Source organism: Sus scrofa, chromosome 9 (genome assembly GCF_054392235.1).
Source record: "Sus scrofa isolate SSC_HxYL_T2T_F1_AM1 chromosome 9, Sscrofa_HxYL_maternal_Yorkshire_Landrace_v2.0, whole genome shotgun sequence".
Lineage (NCBI taxonomy): Eukaryota > Metazoa > Chordata > Mammalia > Artiodactyla > Suidae > Sus > Sus scrofa.
The window spans coordinates 140,129,190-140,141,217 of NC_139391.1; the positions used below are offsets into that span (position 1 = coordinate 140,129,190).

General features: G+C 47.5%; 1 protein-coding gene across 11 annotated transcripts in view; it reads left to right on the plus strand.

Moving 5' to 3' along the window:
• Nucleotides 1-12,028, plus strand: part of ABCA13 (ATP binding cassette subfamily A member 13) — a 349,393-nt gene that overhangs the window by 243,247 nt on the left and 94,118 nt on the right. The gene's annotated exons all lie outside the window — the stretch shown is intronic.

Consider the following 12,028-nt stretch of genomic DNA (forward strand, 5'->3'; position numbering starts at 1 on the left):
ATGGGCGTGAATAGGGCTGTTTCCTGGAGGGGCCACTCACTCTGGACCTAGAACGGTGGGCGGAAGTTTGCCTGACATCAGGAAGCTCCTGTGGGCACGAGTGACAGTGATGAGAGAGAAACCCCTGTGGGAAAGTCCATTTGACCTCACCGAGGGGGAGCGTAAAGGGAGTTTGTTAAATCCCCCTGAGAGGTTATCTGAGGCCAAATGCTGCTTGACCTTGAATGTCAGAGGGAGGAGCATGACCATCATTGAAATGACAAAGAGGCTTTGTCTGTATCTGAGGAGGAGGAGGACGTGGTGGAGTGGTATGTCAGGATGAGCAGTCTGGAGCCACATAGCAAAGGGAAGGGGTGCTGGTTGCAACCCAGCGGTCCCTGGGGAGACGCTGCTGCCCACAGTTTCGAGGCAGCCCAGCAAGGGGTGAATCCGGGGCAGAAAAGGAAATGACGACATCTAGACAGAGGCGAGAAAAGGTTGAGGCTTCGGCGATGGGGAACCTGTCAACCAGAAGTAGAGGAAGGGTTCAGATATAAATTCAGAATGAGTGACTTAGTGCTGCTGCAGGAGAAAGAGACATTTTCAAGGAAGGGGCTTAAAAAGTTCAGAGGTGGTGGGTTGGGGTCACACATGTGACGAAAATAAGCCGGCAGCAGAATTCAGGCCACTAGAGAGCCAAGGTCAGGAGAGCGGCCACGAGTGCAAAACCCTTTAGCCTGGTGGTAGATTCAGCTGGCTGTTGACTCAGGTCCTGCAGGATTCAAAGATGCGGAGACACGAAGGCTGTGGGCAGGAGGGTTTTTTATCTATTTATTTAATTTTCTTTTTAGGGCCACATCTGCAGCATAGGGCTCACATTAGAGCTGCAGCTGCCGGCCTGCACCACAGCCACAACAATGCCAGACTCAAGCCGCGTGTGTGACCTACACCATAGCTTGTGACCATGCCAGGTTCTTAACCCACTGAACGAGACCAGGGGTCAAACCTGCAGCCTCATGGATACTAGTTGGGTTCTTAACCCACTGAGCCACTGTGGGAACTTCTCACTGAGTCATTTAAAAACCACTGGGAGGCTGGCACCAGCCCAGACCAGGTAGAGGTGTTTGGCAGTGAACGTCCACGCGGACCCCTCCTCCTGAGTAAGTGCACTCGAGGGCTCCTGCTCGGTGGCTGCAGAGGGTGACGAGGACGCCCTTGGGCGAAAGCACGGGGTTCTGCAGCCTGGGGGGCCCTTGGAGATGTGCGCCTTAGTGCATCTGAGGGGTGAGCGGATCACAGAATGTATTTCACAGTAAAGGCTCTGTGCTCACATCAGCGCCGTAGTCGCAATGTCATGCAATGATATTTTTCAGGGTCCCTGGGGGCCCACGCTGCCTCCGTCCAGACGTCCCCTTCCCCCTCCTCACCTTGAGTGTTTCTGCTCAACTTTCCTTCCCCCCCCTTTTTTTTCATTTTAGGGCTGCGCCTGAAGCATATGGAGGTTTCCAGGCTAGGGGTTGAATGTGAGCTATAGCCAGCCTACACCACAGCCACAGCAACGCCAGATCCTTAACCTACTGAGCGAGGCCAGGGTTCGAACCCACATCCTCTTGGATACTTGTCGGGTTCATAACCCGCTGGGCCAGAAGGGGACTTACCTCTGTTCAACTTTCCACATTAAACAACTTCATTAAGGTACGACTGACGTACAGACAATTGTAGGTATTTCATATACACCCCTTGATGAGTTTAGGGTAAGTGTATACCCTGAAGCCATCATCACAATCAGTGCCATAAATATTTCCTTTGCCTCCAAAAGTTTTCTTCTGCCCTAGCCATCTGTCTGTCTGTCTATCTAATCTATTGTTATCATAAGAAAACCAATCTAAGATCTACCGTTTTAGCATGATTTTAAGTATACAATACAGTATTTGAAACTCTCGGCTCTGTGCTGTTCACGAGATCCCAAAGGCTTAGCACTTGCACAATTCAAACTTTATACCCTCTGATCCGTGTCACCCCCTCTCCCTCCCCCCAGCCCTGGTAACCATCATTCTATCCTGTGCTTCTAGCAATTAAACTGTTTCAGATTTCTCACGTAAGTGGGATCCCTATGGGATGAGAGAAAATACTTGCAAACCATATATCCCATAAAGTTAATATCCAAAGTATATAAAGAACCTGGAAGCCATAAAATTTTAATTATGGTGAGAGGAGGCCTACTTATCTCATAAGATTTTTTAAGAATCAAATAAGATAATTTATACACAAGAGAATTTTAGGGAAGCCATACATCCAAACAATTCCAGTTGTTGGTATTTTTCAGGAGGAAGAAATGAACATGTGACTTTAGATTTATGTTAAAATTATGCTTGTGTAATAGTTTAAAATAGTTTTTTTTAAATATAGCAAAATACGTGTCTCCAGACAGGAGTTTGATATAGTGAGATACTGTACAGAGACAGGAAGTATCTATGTATATTTGTGTGCAGACTGATCAGAAATATTAATAGTGGCTTTTTCTCTGGGTAGCAGAAGCACAGGAGGTTTTTAAATTTTTCTCTTTGCCTTGCAGGAAGTTATGAATTTTCTCCCATACATGTATAACTTTTATAATCTAAAAAGAGATACTTGGGGGAGGAACTAGCATTTCACTGTAAAATGGCATTTAGGTAGCTCTTCCCAGAATTTTTATTCTACAAAATTTCACCATTCAAAGCTTGGAATAGAACAGTAAGTAGAAGGCCGTTTCCTAGGACCTATCATTAGAAAACTCTGTCTAGTAAAATTACTTTCCTACATTACTTTTGATGGAAAAGGATGCACACTCCCCAGGAATCAATCCCCAGCTCCCGGTGAAAGAGCCCGTAGGAGAGCTGAGACAGGAGACAGATCAGCTCAGATCTTCCCTGAACTTCTGCGTGAAGAGCCACTGGGTACTGGGAACTGGCTCCATCCATGACCTTCAGTCTACGCCTCAGACGCGTGGAGAGAGAGGAAGCGGTTGCATCCAAGAGGAGGTGAAAACCACCCTCGCAGGGGGGGCTTGTGAGGACCAGCCCTTGCCCACGCCTAGAAGTTATTACAAGACAAATGAGCGAGGTGTCAAAGCCAGCTTGGGGTCAGGGAACAGTCCCCACACCTCGAGGAAGAAAAACGCTGCCCATGCTGAGAAGGCGGCATCACAGGAGACGTCTTGTGCGTTCACATCCGTGTAGATGCAGGGAGATGTGTGAACTCTGCGGAACAGAAGATAAAAAATGAAGAAGACAAGCCAGACTGAGCTGCAAGATGGGTCAGAAGGGACCTGGCTCCCATGCAGACGGTAGCCGAAATTTTCATTGGATGCAGTCGCATTATTGATGGCAAACCTTCCTGCCCCACGTGCAGTATTCTCAGAAAACAGAAGGAACAGATAATGTCAGAAAACTGATTTGCGGAGAAGAGCTTTTAGAATTAAACAGAGAAAGAAAGCAGACGAGTAATAATTCGCGTAACAAGGAATGGTGAGAGAAGAAAATTTTCACCAAAACCAAAACACAGCTCTGGGCCAGTGGAAGGTTTTGCCGTGATTCCGGCAAAATGCTTAAACGGGAAAGTATGGGATAACAAATATTGACCAAAAACATCTGGTGCGTTTTCTAAAGTTCAAAAGTAAAGAACAGTTGATTTTACAAAACTGTAACAGATTACTTTTGAAGGAATGCAAAGAAGATCAGCTTCTGACTTGCAAGAATTTCCTTTGCGGCCTCTTCTTTCACTCGGGGATTATTTCGAAGTGTGTTGCTTAAATTCTGTGTGGTTGACATGTCCTTGGTATCTCTCTGTCACTGGTTTTAGTTTGATGCATCCTACTTGGAGAACACACTCTGCATGTTTTAATGGTTTTATGTTGGCCGAGGTTTGTTGTATGGTCCAGGTATGGCTTAACTTGATGAGCTGTCCGGGGTGGAGAAAAAATGAGTATTCTGCCCTTGTTGGGGGGAACAGCAGCAGAATACTGATGTATAGTGTTCTGTATCTATCCATTAAGTTTTATCGGCTGGTTGTGTGGTTCAGCTCATTGATGTACTTGCTGATTTTCTGTCTGGTAGTTCTGTCATTTGCCGAGTGGGGAGGTATTGAGGTTCCCAGATACCATTGAGGACTTGTCTGCTTTTCCTTTCAGCTGTACACACTTTTGCTTATACAGTTTGAGGCTCTGATGGTTGGCACGTACACATTTGGGGTAGTTGTGTATTTCAGATGGATCGATTCATTTGTCATTGTGTGATGTCCCCCATTGTGCTGGTACTTTTAGCTACTGCGGTCTCCTTTATGTGATATTAATATAATTTTCCCTGCTTTTTAAAATTTATGTTAGCATGCTATCTCTTTTCATCCCTTTACTTCTAGCCTATGCCGTTACAGTGGAAGTGCATTTTATGTAGACAGCATATAGCTGGATCATATTCTTCAATCCGCTTTTATAATCTCTGCCATTTAGTTGGTGTATTGAGGCCATTTACATTGAATGAGCTTACGTATCAGTGAGCTTAAGTCTGACACTTGATTATTTGTTTTGTTTCTGCCGTTTCTTTTTTTCATGCGTTTCTATGATTTACAGAATCAGTTTTGGGATTCTGTCTTGATTTAGCTGGAGTATTTTAAATATACCCTATACCCCTTCATCTGGTTTTCTTGGTGGTGGGTCCCGGTATTACAAGGTAGCTGTGTGACTTTTCCCCATCTGCTGGTAGTGGCATTTGCCGCTTTGAGTAATAGGTAGAAACCTTCCTTGAATGAAGGGCCATTAACCCTTTCCCCTTCAAAATACAACCGTTTCAGGCATTTACTCACGCACTGAGTACCGCATTATGGTCGCTGGAGTACTGCTTGTGTCGGCAAATATGACGTGAGAAACTCAGACGCAAGGGCTGGTCTGCTATGTTTGCCCCCGTCTGTAACACCCTCGGTGCTCTCCCTTTCGGAAGCTCTAGGCCTTCCTGCGCTATGATTTCCTTTTGGTTCAGAAGACTTTGGCTATTTAAGAGTAGGTTTGCTAAAGGAAAATTCTGGTTTTCTTCCCACTGAGAGTGTTTTTAGTTCTCCTTCATCCTTGACAGGTAGTTTCACGGAGTACATTATAATTAATTGTTGTCAGTTAGAAAAGAAAATTTCAGCCGTTGAGAAAAGTGCCAGTTCCTAGAGTTGCCATCATAGCTCAGTGGTTAATGAATCTGACTAGGAACCATGAGGTTGCAGGTTCGACCCCTGCCCTTGCTCAGTGTGTTAAGGATCCGGTGTTGCCATGAGCTGTGGTGTAGGTTGCAGACTCGGCTTGGATCCCGTGTTGCTGTGGCTCTGGCGTAGGCCGGCGGCTGCAGCTCCAATTCATCCCCTAGCCTGGGAACCTCCGTATGCCGCGGGAGCGGCCCAAAGAAATAGCAAAAAGACAAAAAAAAAAAAAAAAAAAAAAAAAAAAGGAAAAAGATGCCAATTCCTTCTGGATCCTGTAATCCAAATGAGCAATCCACTGTCTTTTAGTTTTTGTTCCCATCTCTCTCTCTCTCTCTCTCTCTGGTTGATTTTAAGACCTTTTTTTCTTGTCTTTAGTGTTTAGAAATTTAATTATGACCTATCTTGGCATAGATTTATTTGGGTTTGCCTATTTGGGATTCATTTGAATTTCATTTGGGGTTTGAGCTCCTGGGTTTGTGGGTCCGCATCTTTTGCCAACCTTGGGAATTTTTCAGTCATTACAACTTCAGGCACTTTTTCAATCTCACTCTCTTGCTCTCATCCTTCTTGAACTATAGTAATGAGAAGGTCAGCTTTATTTACTTATTTATTTGATGGCCACCCCTGCAGCACGTGGAAGTTCCTGGCTCAGGGATTCAGTCTGAGCCACTGCCTCGACCTACATCACAGCCGAGGCAACGCTGGATCCTTTAACGCAGTCACATCTGCATTACAGCGGTGACCTGAGCCACAGCAGTGACAATACCAAGTCCTTAGCCTGCTAAGCCATGGGGAACTCCTGCTTTATGATTCTCTAAGAGCTGTGTCCTAGCCCATGATATGCAAATATTGTAACAGAATTTACCAATTTTCCATTGATGGACTTTTAGGTTATTTCCAACTGTTCCTGGTTTAAAACAATTCTGTGAAAACACTCCCATCCAAAATCTGTTTGTCCATCCATAACTCTTTCCTCGGCACCAATTCCTAAACAGGGACCTTTTGGGGTGGATGGGTAAGCATGGGGTGGGGGTTGAACCCACAGCTCTGTGGTGACGGGCGCCGCAGCAGTCAGATTCTTAACCTCCTGTGCCAGGGCAGGAACTCCAAGAACATCAGAACTTTTAAGGTTTTCCCTTAGGTCCCTGAGTTTCCGGGCTTTCTTTTACTTGGCTTTTGTGCTGGGTAGATTCTGTTGTTCTTCCTCAAGTTCACGGATTCTGTCATTTCTGTGTCCACGCAGCTGTTGAGTATATCTAGTAAGTTTTTAAAAACTTCTGTCAATTTATTTTCAGTTCTGGAATATTCCCGTTTGATTTTTTATCACCTCTGCTTCTTTACTGATATTTAAAATTTCTTTTTACATTTAACGAGAATTCACGGTTACCGTCTGAAACATCTTTATGATGCCTCCTGCCAGATAATTCTGGCATCCCGATTCCTCTCAATGCTGGTGTCTGTTTATTATCTTTTCTCTTTCATGTTGTGATTAGTCTGTACTTGTTATGAAAGGTATTCTCAGTTGAATCCTGGACATGTTGGAGGCTATATGATGAGATTCTGAATCCTATTAAGTGTTTTTGTTTTGTTTTGTTTCCTTTCATTTTGTTTTGTTTTCCTTTTTATGAAGTTCCTGGGCTAAGGGTCTAAACAGAGCCCCAGCTGCCAGCCTACACCACAGCCATGGCAATGCTGGATCCAAGCTGTGTCTGTGACCTGCGCCACATGTTATGGCAATGCCTGATCCTTAACCCACTGAGCAAAGCCAGGGATCCAACCCTCATCCCCATAGAGACAACATCGGGTCCTTAACTCACTGATCCACAGCTGGAACTCCCATTTTGCTTTGGTCTTAAGCAGACAATCCTTCTGGGAAATCTGGCATGAGAACTGGATAGATAGGTGTGTTTAACCAACCACCTGCCTCTGCTGATGCCATCCTGGTAGAAGCTGCGAATCTGCCTTGATGTGGAGGGTGGGTTTCAGGTCTGCTACTGAGCCTTGCTGACACACACATGGCAAAATAGGGTACTGACTTGCACTGTCTCGTTACTCCTAAGTGGGGGATGTATGTTTATCCCCCATGCCCCCCCCAACACTGGGGGCAGGTAGTGCAGGACCAAGTACTCCCCCCTCCACCCCCGCACGGCATCCTTTATTCTCACTGATGCTGGGATGGAGGCTCAGCCCCACCAAGCCACGCAGGGCACAGGGTGCTGGCGAAGCCAGGGTGCCGACAACCCTCCTGCACGTGGCCACATCCAGTCTGGTTGTTGTCAGGTGGATGGAGGGGCTCGGCTTCTTGTTGGTCCCTCCTGACGGGGAGAGGCTGTGGCACATGGAGTGGTGACTGTCCCCACCTCCCTCTGCCTTGCTCAGTCTCTTTGTGACCCGGTCGAGGTCCTCCCTTCTGGACCCTGGTGTGGAAGCTGTGGTGCCACCTATCTCTGCCAGGTGGGCATGGGGACCAGTTCCAGGTGGGATCTCCTAAAACTGCAGAGGTGGGACAGATTCGCCAGCAGTTTGGCTGCAGGGGGGCAGATATTACCAAGAAACCAGTGTTCTGCTCGGCCTCCCTTTTCTGCCTCCTCCGGCTTCCGCGGAGCTTTTCTTGTCTGTACCCGTTGGCAGTTCCCATGTGGAGGCTTCCGCAGGCTGTGTCTGGAATCTGTGGGAGGCGGTAAGGAAACCAGGGAACACACTAAAGAGTTCTTCCTCGTGTCCCCAGGTCCCCAGGCAGCGGCTGTCTTCTTTCCACCTGTCAGAGTCTCCTGTGCTTGCTGTTGGGTGATGCCCAAGTGTTTGGGGTCACGGTGGGGAGAACCTGGCAGGATTGGGGCTACTCCACTTGGAATGGCATTTGAACTCTGACTTTTTCACCACCATCCCAAAAGCCAGCAAATCATGGAATACTGCCTAAACAATATGGCAAGAAAAAGCTGTACACCCCAGATTCCACACCTCGTGAAGATGTTGCCCCTAAATCAGGAGGCCGCCGAAATATGTGGCGTGTGGCTCAGAAAATGTCCTGTCAATGTTCCTAGCAAAAATAAAATGTTCCCAGTCATTTGAAAGGTTAATCAAAAGTGGAATCATAAAAATATTGAATCCACAGAAAGAGTGAAATAACTAGGGAATCATTATTTCTAGTGAAGCACAGATTATGTAAATGTTTGTATTAAAAAAGTTAATTGAAGGTTATGAAGGATCCATGAAATAGAAGATACATAATGTAAAATACAATTCAATAATAGCAATATGTATGTAGGGAAAACCCTGGAAATTTTAAAATAATTAATATCAAAATGCAAATAGTGATGAAGTCTGGCTGGTTTTGGATTGGATTCTGATTGATTTTAGTTTTGCTCTCTACCCAGTTCATTATTTAAAACCTTTTTACTACTCAATAAGTATAAAAATTAATCTTAATATATAGAAAGAAAGCTTCCCCCCCCCCCCCCAGAAGAGATTAAGAGGAAGAAGAGAGAGAGAAAGCCATCAAAATGCTCTGGTCAGAAAAGTGCGTACATTTCTCTTAATACCCTGTCAGATTAAATAAACCTTTTCATATCTTACTCATGACTTCATAGTGAATTAGTTAAAAGAGCACAGACGTTTGCACAGACGTGCTGATGCGAAGGCAGGTCTTCCCTTTTCGTGTTGATGTTTACAGACCTCTGGGCATTAATACTTGCAAAGATCTATTTTATAGAAGGAATGAACCCCAAAGTGACTGCTTGAGTTGGAGACAAGTATTCTGTTATTGTCATGAACGCTGGACAAAAGCAGAGATGTGGATTTTTACAAATGGCGAATATACAGAATCTGGAAACCATGGAAGATGTAACTGGAAGGAAAACACGGCCTCGGAAAACTAACTTTACACATTTATACGCTGCTCTGGGCCAGTTTGCAGAGAGAAGAGCTAGACCATAAATGACAAGACTACCAAAGGAAAATCATTCAAGCGTATTCAAAATGTACATTTTAAGTGTCGTGTCTGAAAACTTTTGGGGGGACCCTGAAGAGAGACTTGGGTGACGCCCTTTACTTGTTTGTGGTGCCAGAACCATGGTCCTTTCCCAAGGAGCCTCGACCTCTGCCGATCACCTCAACCCCGAGCGCCTATCTCGTGGCACTTGGCACCTAAACGCAGCTCTGAGCACACATGACAACGCCGTGGAGATGACAGCCCTTCGCAGGGCCTGCCGCTGCGAGGCCGCGGTCTCTGCAAGACTGTCGGTGCAGAAGACGGGTACCCTGGGATCCAGGGAGACAGGGTGTGCCTCTCACTCTGCTGCTGACTGTGTTTGGCCTCAGAGAAGCCACCAGAACTTCCTCCGCCTCAGTTTCCTTCCCGCCGCCCCTCCCCCAGCCCCGCAGCTGCCTGTTCTCTGTGGGAGGCTCTGTCACAGGAGACTCAGGCCCCAAAGGGTTCCCAGGACATGAGACAGATCCCAAGCCGACTCGCTCCTTGGATCTGTGGGAGGAGCTCTGACTTCTAAAGTCTCCCTGTTGGAGTTCCTGTCGTGGCTCAGTAGAAACAAATCTGACTAGCATCCATGAAGATGCAGGTTCAATCCCTGGCTTTGCTCAATGGGTTAAGGGTCTGGAGTTGCTATGAGCTGTGGTGTAGGTCGCAGACATGCCTTGGATCTGGCATTGCTGTGACTGTGGTGTCGGCTGGCAGGTACGGCTCTGAGTGGACCCCCCAGCCTGGGAACCTCCATACGCCACGGGTGCGGCCCTAAAAAGAAAAAAAGAAAGAAAAAAAGATAAAGTCTCCCTGTTTTAAGGAGCAAGGGGCTGGGGGCTGGTGGGGGGAAGGTTGAGGGGGAGCCTAGGCAGGGTGCTGGCTCGCAGCTGCCACCTCTCCTTCCTGGGTCCAGGGAAGAGGGGTGCCTTTCACCTGCGTCCTCTTTGCTCTTTCTCTCACTACTCTTTCACTTTGGGGAAAAGAGGCAAACACATCTCTTCTTTACGTAACTCTAAGACTCTCCCCCGTAGAGGAAATACAAACAAAATCTCAGTACAGACAGAGAAATGTTAACTTGATTTTCAAGTGGGTTTACTCCTGCAGAACTGCTCCTACCTACATGTTATATGTGGCTCGCTCTTTCTTTCCTTCCTTCCTTCCTTCCTTTCTTCTTTCTTTCCTTTCTTTCTTCTTCCGTTCTTCCTTTCTGGCTGCACTTGCAGCATGTGGAAGTTCCCAGGCCAGAGGTCAAATTGAAGCTGCATCTGTGGGCTCTACCAGCCGCAGCAACGCCAGATCCTTAACCCACTGATCCAGGAGGCCAGGGATGGGACCCTCATCCTCATGGACACTATGTCGGGTTCTTCACCTGCTGAGCCACGATGGGAACTCCTCTCTGTGGTTCTGAGAGCATCGTCTGCAGTGATAACCAGATTACAAGATCAAAATGAAAAGCTCACTCAGCAGTCTCGTGGGTGGATCCTTCCCCCATCGAGCTCCCCGCCTCCTCCCCAGCCTGTTCCCCGAAACTTCTTGGTCCTTCACCCTAAGTAGGGTCCTGTGAGTGGGCTGCGACCCCCAGGGATGAGAAAGTACAGGCAGGGGCCTGCCCAGCCCAGCCCACCTGCTGCTGTGGCCTGGGCCCCCTGGGTTAGCTGTGTGTCTCATGAATGCTCAGCCCTCAGAAGGAAGCAGTGCCAAACCTCTGTGACCCTTGGTGAAACTCGGCCACGTCTGGTGCCCAGCTTCCCACCACCAAGCTCAGACCAACATCTGAATGTTGATTGACTCCAGGTCTGACATGGGGAGCTGTTGTCGTACAAACGCGGTGGGGGGAGTTAGAGGGGTTTTCTTGCTTGTAGGACAAGCTTCCTTCTTAAACGCTATCGTCTAATGAGTCCCCTCTTTCTCCACGTCTTCCTTGTAAAGAGAGCATCTTAATTTCCTGGCGGATGGGAATGGCTGTGAAGTGAGTTAGTGGAAAGAGGCCTGGAGCAGCGGACAGAGGGCTGTGTTCTGGGGCCTCAGGATTTCCTGCAGGGCTCTGGGGGAGGAAGCCTGGAGTGTGCCTGCATCTTCAGAAGGTTATATTTAAATATTTACTCTGCGAGGAGTAGACCGTAGGACTCAAAAGCCAGCGCCAAATGGAAAGCTGGGCCATGATGAGTGGAAGCCCCAGGAGGGGAAGGGCGGCCTCTTCACTGTTTGGGTTCAGGATTTGCACGGGTGGCTTCTGACGTCTCATGTTGGCGAGCCACTGTGGCTCTCCATGTAGACAGAAGGCTCTCAGCATCACCTTCTCCCTAGGAGGTTTGATGAGGGACTCTGGGCGCTTGGGTGCTGCCTGTGTCAGGAGCAGGCCACCTGTTCCAGGGGATTTGCCACATTCCTCTGCTCGAGTTTCTGCTTCTGGGTGGCAGAGTGTGTCCAAGGTGGGCCTCTTCCTGGCATGCTCTTTCCTGGGGCCTGCGGTGTGGACCCTGCAAACTGATTGCAGCACACGCAGGCGGTCCTGGGCTCTGCATCACAGCTTCTCATCACCAGATACCGAGTGAGGCATCGTTGTGAAAATGTCCAGAATAGGACCTGGCACCGTGGGGCCTGCTGACCTCGTCAGTCATCCCATCACTGAGGCCGTGTACTCTGGCCTCCTGGATGAAAACCCTGAGAGGACGGCAGGGACCCAGGGCATGTGCAAAAATGAAGGGGACAGATTCATCCAGAGGAAAGAGGGTACAGAAAGCAAATATTGGAGAACTTTTTTTTTTTTTTTTTAATTTCTTTGGCTGTGTCTTGGCATGTGGAAATTCCTGGGCTGGGAATCGAACCTGAGTCATGGCAGTGACCCAAGCC